Below are 11560 nucleotides of genomic sequence, written 5' to 3'. Positions count from 1 at the left end.
AGTTTTTCGGTATTTTCATTGAATTTAGGAAAAATGCGCGTTTTTCAAAGTTGTAGTTTGGGCCCAGATAAATGTTCACTTTATCGGGCTTGATTTTAGAAACCCGGCAAAATTTATTTCGTGATTTTTGGAGTCCGTTTAGTATTTCTTTTTATTTTTCTTCCGAGCGGAATAAAAAAACGGAAACCGACTACGGGCCGTACCCGGCCAGGAAACCTCCGCCCGGCGCCTTTATATAGCGCCCGAGCCGGCCCGAGAGAGCCGAGCCAGCCCACCCCGCCTAACCCTAACCCTAATCCGCCGCCGCCGCCGCCGCCGGAGCCGCGCGCCTTTCGAGGTTCGCCGCCGCCTCGTTTTCCGTGCTGTTTTTTAAAAAAAAAAATTTTGTTCGTCGTTTTTCTTTTTCGTCGGATTTTCCGCGGTTATTTTTTGATCGCGATTTCTGATCCGATTTTCGTTTTAGTATAACTTTTCGCTCGTTTATCGGAATCAGGCGATTCAAGCGCGTGGAGTTTCGTCTCGAAACCCTCTTTCCGAACAATCAACTGAAACAAGTTTTTGGTACTGTAAAATTTTCCCTAGATCCATATTACTAGAACGAAGTTGTTTTCTTTCGCCGTTTGATTTCTTTTGCTTCGTTCGATTTGATTCTTTTTGCAAACCAGGGTTCTTAAGTTGAACTTTCTGGTTAGATCTTCTATTTGAGTTTTACCTGTGCATTAGATGAGTACTTATTGTATGCTTGTTGTTTGTCTGCGATAGAATAGCCGGAGTGCGCCGCCTGTTACTTCGAATCTCTAGGTTACGCGGATCATCAGCAAGGCAAGTAACACTTTGATCATACCTTTTCTACAACCCAGTTTTATTGCATTAGATCAATCCTCACACATTGCATGAATAGGATCTAATTAAACTGTGGGATGGGAAGTAGATGAGGTAGTACCTATTACCTGTTTATTATCAAACCTTTGGGAGTTACTTCTACGTTTGCTTGTTATGCCATGCTATGCTAGTAGACGTGGATTGGGTGAGTGATATCCATGACAGATGTGAGATTGATAATTAAGGGTTTATCTAAGGTGGCAACCTAACACACATCTGGGTGGATTGAGGCACCTGGGGTTTCCAGGACTTGCCTGTTTTTATTGGACCGCCACTCAGGCTCAAAGGGATCATGAGATTTTTCATACTAGAAACTTACGTGTGCAGCCACAAGCCATTATGGGCTCTGGCATAGTTGACTAAGTTGTGCGAACTCTTACAGTGGTAGACTAGCAGATGTAGGGGATGTAGGTGGTACGGTCTACCCGATCGTAAGGTGCTAGCGCTTCTGAAAGACTATGTCTCGGTCATCCGTCTTCTCAAACACCATGTAGTGCGAGAAACCAAACGGAGGCGATCGAGTCTTGTGTGGAAAAGTGCGCAAACCTCTGCAGAGTGTAATAAACTAATCATGATTAGCCGTGTCCCCGGTTATGGACATCTTGAGTATCTAGTACCTGGATTTTCATGTGAATCTCAACATGTTACTCTAAATTAATTTTGATGGGTTTTAATGATGTTACTTAATTGGGATTGAGAATGCTGTCAACCATTCTCAATGTTTAACAACCACCATGATAGTAATAAAATTTATTCCTTTGAAGTAGGGAAAAATTGGCTTTACGCAAAAACAGTAACCATAGAGCTTTCCACCAGCCAAATATGCATATAGTATAGCTGTTGCATTCCATTATTCTCTATGTGTTACCTTGCCAGCATATTCCATGTGCTGACCCATTTTCGGGCTACAACGTTAATGTTCCAGACTTTTCAGACGACGACTAAGGAGTTTTAGGTCGTGGTTCTATACTCAGTGATGCCGTTGGAGTTGATGGACTCACTTATCTTCCAAGCCTTCCGCTGTTATCGTCACTAGATGGCCTTAAGCCATATTTATTGTAATAAGTTCTCTTTTGAGACACTCTATGTAATAAGTGTGTGATTGCTACTCTGCTATAAATCCTTCGAGTACTATGTGGTGTCAGCATTACTGATCCAGGGATGACACCAGAGCACAGAGATCAGACTGTTTGAGGTCTGGTCGCTACATATACATTTATTTTTAAAATCAGTTTGAATGTGAGTCGAAATTTCGGGATTAAAAACAGTTCGGACCGCACCGAAATATACAAAATTTCGTATAATTTTTTAACCGTGGCCACAATATGGGCTGTAATGCTAACAAAAAGAATATGGGCTCCAAAAGAAACCTTAATAATTAGCAAATGGGCTGTAAATTATTAGAAATAATTGTAGATGGGCTATATGTTGTTTTCCATAGATTTGAGGATTTCCTAAAAAAAAGGTTGACGCACAAGCAGTGACTGTTGGATGGCCATCCAACGGCTTTCATGCTTCTTCAATCTCTGCTCTTCCTGCTCCAGCCGCTCAAACAAGCACCGACGGGACTGCCTGCTCCCTTCCCCCTGCAGCCAGGTCTGCTGCCGCGCAGGCCTCACCGCCCCACCATACTCCCATCGCTGGCCTAGCCATCCCTCTACTCACCCACACCTGCTGTTATTCTCCGGCGACGGTAGACGAACCAGTAAACCCTCATACAGTCGTACTCCCTTCCGTGTGGGAAACAACTGCCGAGTCTTCCCTGCCGTGTCGTTCCCTTCCTAGGCCTCGCCGCCGTCCACCGCCCTGGTGCTCTTGGCGCGGCTTGGTCAACGTGGTCAACGACCGACCTGCATCTGAAGTGGACTGTACATGGAGAGGCCGACAGCTGGGTCCACGGCCGCACGCAAGGAAATGCCTCCTTATTACGCGCAAAATAATGATTCCTCCACCTGACATCAGGGACTCATCGAAAGGGCCTCTATATTTCACGAAAAAAACGTTACCGCCGCTGACGGCTCGGACCCACCAGCTATATCTTCGCATGCAAGGAAGTGCCTCCTTATTACGCACAAAAAAATGAATACTCCCCCTGTTAGCTGGGAGCCAGTATAGTGGCAGGCTGACTTGTGGGCATACTAAGTTGATGGGGACGGAGGGCTTTGTCAACTTAGTCAATATGCATGATTCTAGCTCCAGTGACCGTACGTGTCCATCCAACGACCGTAGTGCTTCTTCAACCTCTGGTCTTCTTGCTCCAGCCGCCCAAACCAGCACCGGTCGTGCCTCGTGCTCCTGCCTCCCGTGGCCGGCTGCGATGCGGCGGAGGCCTCACCGCCCCTACTACTCCCACCGCTGGCCAGGCCATCCCTCTACTCACCCACACCCCCTGTTATTCTGCGGCGACGGCAGCCTCACACTGTAGCGAACTAGTGAACCCTCGTACTCCTCTACGCGTGGGCATCCACTACCGCGTCTTCCCTGGCTCCGCGTCGTCCCCTTCCTAGGCCTCGCCGTTGTCCATCACCCTGGTGCTCTCGGCGCGGCGTGGTCAACGTGGTCAAGGAACGGCTTCCATTGGACATGGACTGTACGTGGAGAGGCTGACAGCTGGGTCCACGGCCGTAGCATGGAAGTGCCTCCTTATTATGTGCAAAATAATTATTCCTCCACCTGACAGCGGGGACCCACCGGGCGGGCCACCGTATTTTGCGAAAAAACGTTTCTCCCCTGACTGCTAGGACATACCAGCTAAACCTTCGCACGCAAGGAAGTGTGTCCGGGCAAAAAAAAACAAAACGATTCGCCCCCCCTGACTGCTAGGACCCACCAGCTACATCTTCGCACGCAAGGAAGTGCCTTACAGTCGGGACCCACCTGGTCGAAGCGTACGTAGCGTTGTCATTCTAGTCGCGAACGTGTACGTACATACTGGTCGATGTAGAGGCGTGCACGTGTCGTAGTAGAGGCGCGCACATAGCATGTACATGTACGTACAGCGGCCAGGGTGCAAGAAAGAAAGTACGGCCACGTATGTGTACATACGGGCGGGGTCTCGAATGCCTAGTCGCACATACGTACGGCCAGGGCTCGTGTACATGGCTGGGTCAGAATGGAGAAACAGTGTCGTCGTTGTGTTCATGGGGAGGCAACAGAATGCGTCATGTTCATGGGGAGGTAACGGAATGCGTCGTGTTCATGGGGAGGCAACGGAATGCGTCGTGTTCATCGGGAGGCAACGGAACGCGTGGGAGCCAACCGGCTGGGTCGGAACGGAATGCATGGTCGTGTTCATCGGGAGGGCTTGGATGGAACAGGCGATGGAAACGAGGCCTGGCGTACCGCAGAACGGAGGAAACGGACCTCCTACGGTCGAATCGGGGGTCCTGTTGATCGGGAGGGGTGTGGCGTACCGCAAAACGGAGGAAACGGACCTCCTACGGTCGAAACGGGGGTCCTGTTGATCGGGAGGGGTGTGGCGTACCGCAAAACGGACGAAACGGACCTCCTACGGTCGAAACGGGGGTCATGTTCATCGAGAGGGGTGTGGCATACCGCAAAACGGGACTCCACGGGATACTGTTCATCTCCACCGTCAAGCTCCTCCAGCCTCCACGGGCTCCTGTTCATCCAGCCTCCACCGCGCGCTACTCCACCGGCTACTGTTCAACAATCCCTCCACTGTCTACTGTTCATCCAGCCCTCCACACCACAGGGTCCTGTTAAACCACCCCTCCACGGGCACCCCTCCACCGTCTACTGTTCATCCAGCCCTCCACCACACCATGGGGTCCTGTTCATCCAGAGGCAACGCCACCGCTCACTGTTCATCCAAACCCCCCGCAACGCTCACTTTTCATCCCAGAGGCAACATCGATCGGCTTCAGTTAGCAGCAGTAGCGAAGGAATCGCTCGATCGGGTTCAGTTAACAGCCATCGATCGATCGCTCGGGTTCAGTAACGCGTAGCCTGCAGTGCAATCACTCGGTTCAGTTAGAGCCCAACGCCTCGCTCGGGTTCAGTTAGAGCCAACACCTCACACACACACGCGTACGTGCATGAGAGAAACGCGCATCGCTCAGCCCCCGACCTCCCACCGTAACCGGGAACTCCCCGGAATTTTCCTCCCCCTCGCTTCTACCATGGTTTTTCCGTCATGGACGGCCCAAAGAATGTCATGCAGCTGCGTCTCCGGCCCGCCCAAGACGAAAAGCACATTTTGTGTCATGATTTTTTGTCATAGAAGTAGGAGCCCACCACATCTATGATGATACCGGGTTTTGTCACAATTATCGTCATAGAAGTGTCATATGTATGACAGAAAAAAAATTCGTTCGGCCCAAAATGTCACGGATGTGTCTTTTTTTGTAGTGAGAACGAGAGCATACATATTTCTTCAAAATTTTCATATCTCAAAATAATATAAGTGAATCATGAGAGGATTTCCTCAAAAATAATCTAACTCCCAAAATAATCTAAGTGAAGCATTGATAACCACAAGTATAGGGGATCAGTTGTAGCCTCTTTCGATAAGTAAGAGTATCGAACCCAACGAGGAGCTAAAGGTAGAACAAATATTCCCTCAAGTTCTATCGACCACCGATACAACTCTACGCACGCTTGACGTTCGCTTTACCTAGAACAAGTATGAAACTAGAAGTACTTTGTAGGTGTTGTTGGATAGGTTCGCAAGAATATAAAGAGCACGTCAATAAAAAGTAGGGGCTGTTTTGATAAAGAAGCGATAAAGTTAGTATAGCGAGTGTGGAAAAGTGGTGGTAGGAGTTGCGAAATTGTCCCTAAGCAATTGACTACTTTACTAGACCGATAGCAAGTTTTATGTGGGAGAGGCCACTGCTAGCATGTCATCCCTGACTTGGAATTCTATGCACTTATGATTGGAACTATTAGCAAGCATCCGCAACTACTAACGTTCACTAAGGTAAAACCCAACCATAGCATTAAGATATATTGGTCCCCCTTCAACCCCGTATGTATCAATTTCTATGCTAGGTTGAAGCTTTTGTCACCCTTGCCCTCCAATACATAGTCCTATCAATATACAACTAACCCTATGGTGTGATCCACGCGCGCGCTCATATGATGGGCACCAAAGGACAGCAACATAAACACAAGCAAATTAAACAATCATAGCAATTCACCAATTACCGATAGGATATTGAAAATCTACTCAGACATCATAGGATGGCAACACATCATTGGATAATAATATGAAGCATAAAGCACCATGTTCAAGTAGAGGGTACAGCAGGTTGCGGGAGAGTGGACCATTGTAGATAGATGGGGGAAGGTGATGGAGATGTTCGTGAAGATGACGGAGTTGTTGGTGTAGATTGCGGTGATGATGATGGCCCCGACGGCGTTCAGGTGCCACCGGGAGAGAGGGGGAGATAGCCCCCCTTCTTCTTCTTCTTCTTCCTTGACCTTCTCCCTAGATGGGAGAAGGGTTTCCCCTCTAGTCCATGGCTTCCATGGCGGCGGAGGGGCGAGAGCCCCTCCGAGATTGGATATGTCTCTCTGTCTCTCTCTGTTTCTGCGTTCCCAGATTCTGCCCTTTCACTATTCCTTAAATTCCCGGAGATCCGTAACTCCAATTGGGCTGAAATTTGGACATGATTTTTATCCGGATATTGGCTTTCTTGCGACGAAATAAGGGCACAAACCACCTTACAGGTTGGCCACGAGGGCCCAGGGCGCGCCTGACCCCTTGGGGGGGGGCCCCTGCCTCGTGGCCCCCTTAGGCATTGTCTCGCGTTGATTCTTCTTCCCAAAAATCACATATATTCCAAAAAAATCTCCGTCAGTTTTTATCCCGTTTGGACTCCGTTTGATATGGACTTTCTGCGGAACAAAAAATATGCAACAAACAGGAACTGGCACTAGGCACTGGATCAATATGTTAGTCCCAAAAAATAGTATAAAAAGTTGCCAAAAGTATGTAAAAGTTGTAGAATATTGGCATGGAACAATCAAAAATTATAGATACGACGGAGACGTATCAGCATCCCCAAGCTTAATTCCTGCTCGTCCTCGAGTACGTAACTGATAAAAAAGATAATTTTTGATGTGGAATGCTACCTAGCATAATCTTGATCACGTAATCTAATCATGGCATGAATATTAAGACACGAGTGATTCAAAGCAATAGTCTATCATTTTACATTAAGACAATAATACTTCAAGCATACTAATAAAGCAATCATGTCTTTTCAAAATAACATGGCCAAAGAAAGTTATCCCTACAAAATCATATAGTCTGGCTATGCTCCATCTTCACCACACAAAATATTCAAATCATGCACAACCCCGATGACAAGCCAAGCAATTGTTTCATACTTTTGATGTTCTCAAACCATTTCAACTTTCATGCAATACATGAGCATGAGCCATGGATATAGCACTATAGGTGGAATAGAATATGATGGTGGAGGTTGTGTGGAGAAGACAAAAAGGAGAAAGTCTCACATCGACGCAGCTAATCAACAGGATATGGAGATGCCCATCAATTGATGTCAATGCGAGGAGTAGGGATTGCCATGCAACGGATGCACTAAGAGCTATAAGTGTATGAAAGCTCAAACTAAAACTAACTGGGTGTGCATCCAACTTGCTTGCTCACAAAGATCTAGGGCATTTGAGGAAGCCCATCATTGGAATATACAAGCCAAGTTCTATAATGAAAATTCCCAATAGCATATGAAAGTGATAACTCAAGAGACTCTCTATATGAAGAACATGGTGCTACTCTGAAGCACAAGTGTGGTAAAAGGATAGTAACATTGTCCCTTCTCTCATTTCTCTCATTTTTTGTTTTTTTGTAGGCTTCTTTGGACTCTCTTTTTTGGGCTTCTTTGGACACTTTTATTTTGATAACCTCACATGGGACAATGCTCTAATAATGATGATCATCACATTTTTATTTACTTACAACTCAATATTACAACTTGATACTAGAACAAAGATATGACTCTATATGAATGCTGCCGGTGGTGTACCGGGATGTGCAATGATCTAGCGTAGCAATGCCATCAAAAAAATAGACAAGCCATGAAAACATCATGCTAGCTATCATACGATCATGTAAAGAAATATGACAATAAATGCTCAAGTCATGTATATGATGATGATGGAAGTCGCATGGCAATATATCTCGGAATGGCTATGGAAATGCCATGATAGGTAGGTATGGTGGCTGTTTTGAGGAAGATATAAGGAGGCTTATGTGTGATAGAGCGTATCGTATCACGGGGTTTGGATGTGCCGGCGAAGTTTGCACCAACTCTCGAGGTGAGAAAGGGAAATGCACGGTACCGAAGAGGCTAGCAATGATGGAAGGGTGAGAGTGCGCATAATCCATGGACTCAGCATTAGTCATAAAGAACTCACATACTTATTGCAAAAATCTATTAGTCATCGAAACAAAGTACTACGCGCATGCTCCTAGGGGGGTAGATTGGTAGGAAAAGACCATCGCTCATCCCCGACCGCCACTCATAAGGAAGACAATCAATAAATACCTCATGCTCCAACTTCGTTACATAACGGTTCACCATACGTGCATGATACGAGAATCACAAACTTCAACACAAGTATTTCTACAATCCACAACTACCCACTAGCATGACTCTAATATCACCATCTTTATATCGCAAAACTATTGCAAGGAATCAAACATATCATATTCAGTGATCTACAAGTTTTATGTAGGATTTTATGACTAACAATGTGAATGACCAGTTCCTGTCATCTCTCTAAATAGATATAAGTGAAGCAAGAGAGTTCAATTATTTCTACAAAAGATATGCCCACTCTCTAAGAAACATAAGTGAAGCAAAAGAACATTCTACAAATGGCGGTTTTCTATGTGAAGAGAAACAGGAAATCCAAACTTCAAATGATATAAGTGAAGCACATGAAGCATTCTATAAAGCCATACTCAAAAGATATAAGTGAAGTGCAAAGAGCATTCTATAAATCAACCATGGACTATCTCATACCAGCATGGTGCATAAAATAAACGTGAAAACTAAATGCAAAAGACGCTCCAAGATTTGCACATATCGCATGAACGAAACGAATCCGAGAACATACCGATACTTGTTGAAGAAAGATGGGATGCCTTTCGGGGCATCCCCAAGCTTAGACGCTTGAGTATCCTTGAATATTTACTTCGGGTGCCTTGGGCATCCCCAAGCTTGAGATCTTGCCTCTCCTACTTCTCTTCACATCGAGACATCCTCGATCTTCGAACACTTCATCCACACAAAACTCAACAGTAAGCTCGGTAAGATCCGTTAGTGTAATAAAGCAAATCACTACTCTAAGTACTGTTGCAAACCAATTCAATTTTTTTGCATTGTAGCTACTGTAATATAACTTTTCCATGGCTTAATCCACTGATAGAAATTTATAGTTTCATCAAAACAAGCAAACTATGCATCAAAAACAGAATCTGTCTTAAACAGGACAGTCTGTAGTAATCTGAACATTCACCATACTTTTGGTACTCCAAAAATTCTGAAATAATTAGGAAAAATAAAAAAAATGTATAGAAAGACAGTGGCAAAAGTTTCAAAACCGTTTGACGTTCCAGTAAAAAAAATGTAAAATCACGCACTACAACCAAAGTTTCTGTTCTGCACCGCACAAACCAACAAGCAATGTAAACATCCTAAAGGAAAATTTTGGCACATTATTTTTATAATACAATGGAATTGTACAAGGGTATAATTATTTTTGTTGAAAATTTTCTGTAATCAAGATTCACAAAGTTTCTATGAGCATGGACAAAGTTCAAGGAGCTCCCCCACTTCAACAATGCTTGTCTCTCTCACTTTCACTTTCCTTTTTGAAAAGTTTTCGGTTCCCCTCTTTATTTTTTTGTTTTTAAACTATATAAAAGCACACAATAGAAATATATGACTCTCTAAAACTTCCGGGTTGTCTCTCTGGCAGTGCTTTCTTTAAATCCATTAAGCTAGGCATATAGTGCTCAAGTAATGGATCCACCCGGATCCTAAGGTATAGCAAAGCCAATTTTAATTAACAATGATTTGTGATTTAGTAGTGAGCACAAAGTAACATATATCATGCGACAACGAAGTCTAACTCTCTTCCTATGCATTGGCATGTCATAAAAGAACAATTCATGCACACATAGTAAAGGCCAATGCATAGTATAAACACTTTCTTGCAATATTATCATATTGCAAACATGGAAAGGTGGAGATGTAGTTCCTCTCTCATAATAATTGCAAGTAGGAGCAGCAAGATCATGCATATTATATCTATCAAAATCATCATGTGTAGTAGTAAAACGCAACCCATCAATATAATCCTTAATAAGGGCAAACTTCTCCGATATAGTGTATTCGGGAGAATTCAAAAAGATAATAGGACTTCAATGCATGGGTGAAATAGCAACAATTTCAAGTTTAACATAAGGAACTATAGCAAGTTCATCTCCATAAGCATAATTCATATTGGCATCTTGGCCACAAGCATAGAAAGCATCATCAAAAAGGGATATTTCAAAAGAATCAATGGGATCATAACAATCATCATAGCAATCATCCTTAGGTAAGCACGAAGGGAAATTAAACAATGTATGAGTTGAAGAGTTACTATCATTAGAAGGTGGGCACGGGTAGCTAATCCGATCTTCCTCCTTTTGTTCTTTGCTTTCCTCATCATCTTTTTCATCCAATGAGCTCACAGTTTCATCAGTTTCTTCTTCCATAGACTCCTGCAAAATATTAGTCTCTTCTCGGACAATAGAGACTTTCTCAATAAATTCATCAATATCATAATTGTATTTATAATTCTCATAGCAATATTTAAGGATAGCTAAATTTTCAGGTCTATAAACGGAATCATCAAAATCTTCAAACTCTTTAAACAAAGATTCAATTTCACATGCACCCTTAAAAGCAACAAATTCTTGTATTTGTTCCACATCATAGTAATCATATATGCCATTACCATAAGAAGCTAATGTTTCATTATCATTAAATTTGCATGAAAAGGGAAGGTGTGGAGCCTTCATCCTAGAGCAACAAGTATAATCATGTATCAAGCATAGATCCCGAGCATACCAACATAACATATAAATTTGATCCCATAATAGTTTCCCTTTTTGAGTCAAGAGATAATCCCTAAAGTATTCACGTTGATCCAACATGTCTCCCATAACATAATTGAATGGGGTTTTCTCAGGATTATTTAAGTAGTACATAATATCTTTCACATAATGAGCATCGAGGGTTTTAGGAGGTTCCCCATCTCCATGAGTAGCAAGTAAACCTAAATTTTTTTGGTATTTCGTGTTCCATATCCATAATTAAAGATAGAGAACAACTTGGAACAGCAAATAAAAATTACTTAGTGATAAAGCAAACAAGCACACACAAGAATATTCACCCCACGCTATTGCTCCCCGGCAACGGCGCCAGAAAAAGGTCTTGATAACCCACAAGTATAGGGGATCAATTGTAGCCTCTTTCGATAAGTAAGAGTGTCGAACCCAACGAGGAGCTAAAGGTAGAACAAATATTCCCTCAAGTTCTATCGACCACCGATTGCCGGGGTTCTAATCCACGAGCACCTATGGGACCGGCGGACCGAGTCCCTTTCGGTTCGGTGGGGGCGGAGGTCGTGC

The sequence above is a fragment of the Triticum urartu genome, chromosome 2, assembly GCF_003073215.2.
Source record: "Triticum urartu cultivar G1812 chromosome 2, Tu2.1, whole genome shotgun sequence".
Taxonomy (NCBI): domain Eukaryota; kingdom Viridiplantae; phylum Streptophyta; class Magnoliopsida; order Poales; family Poaceae; genus Triticum; species Triticum urartu.
This window is presented reverse-complemented; position numbering follows the sequence as displayed.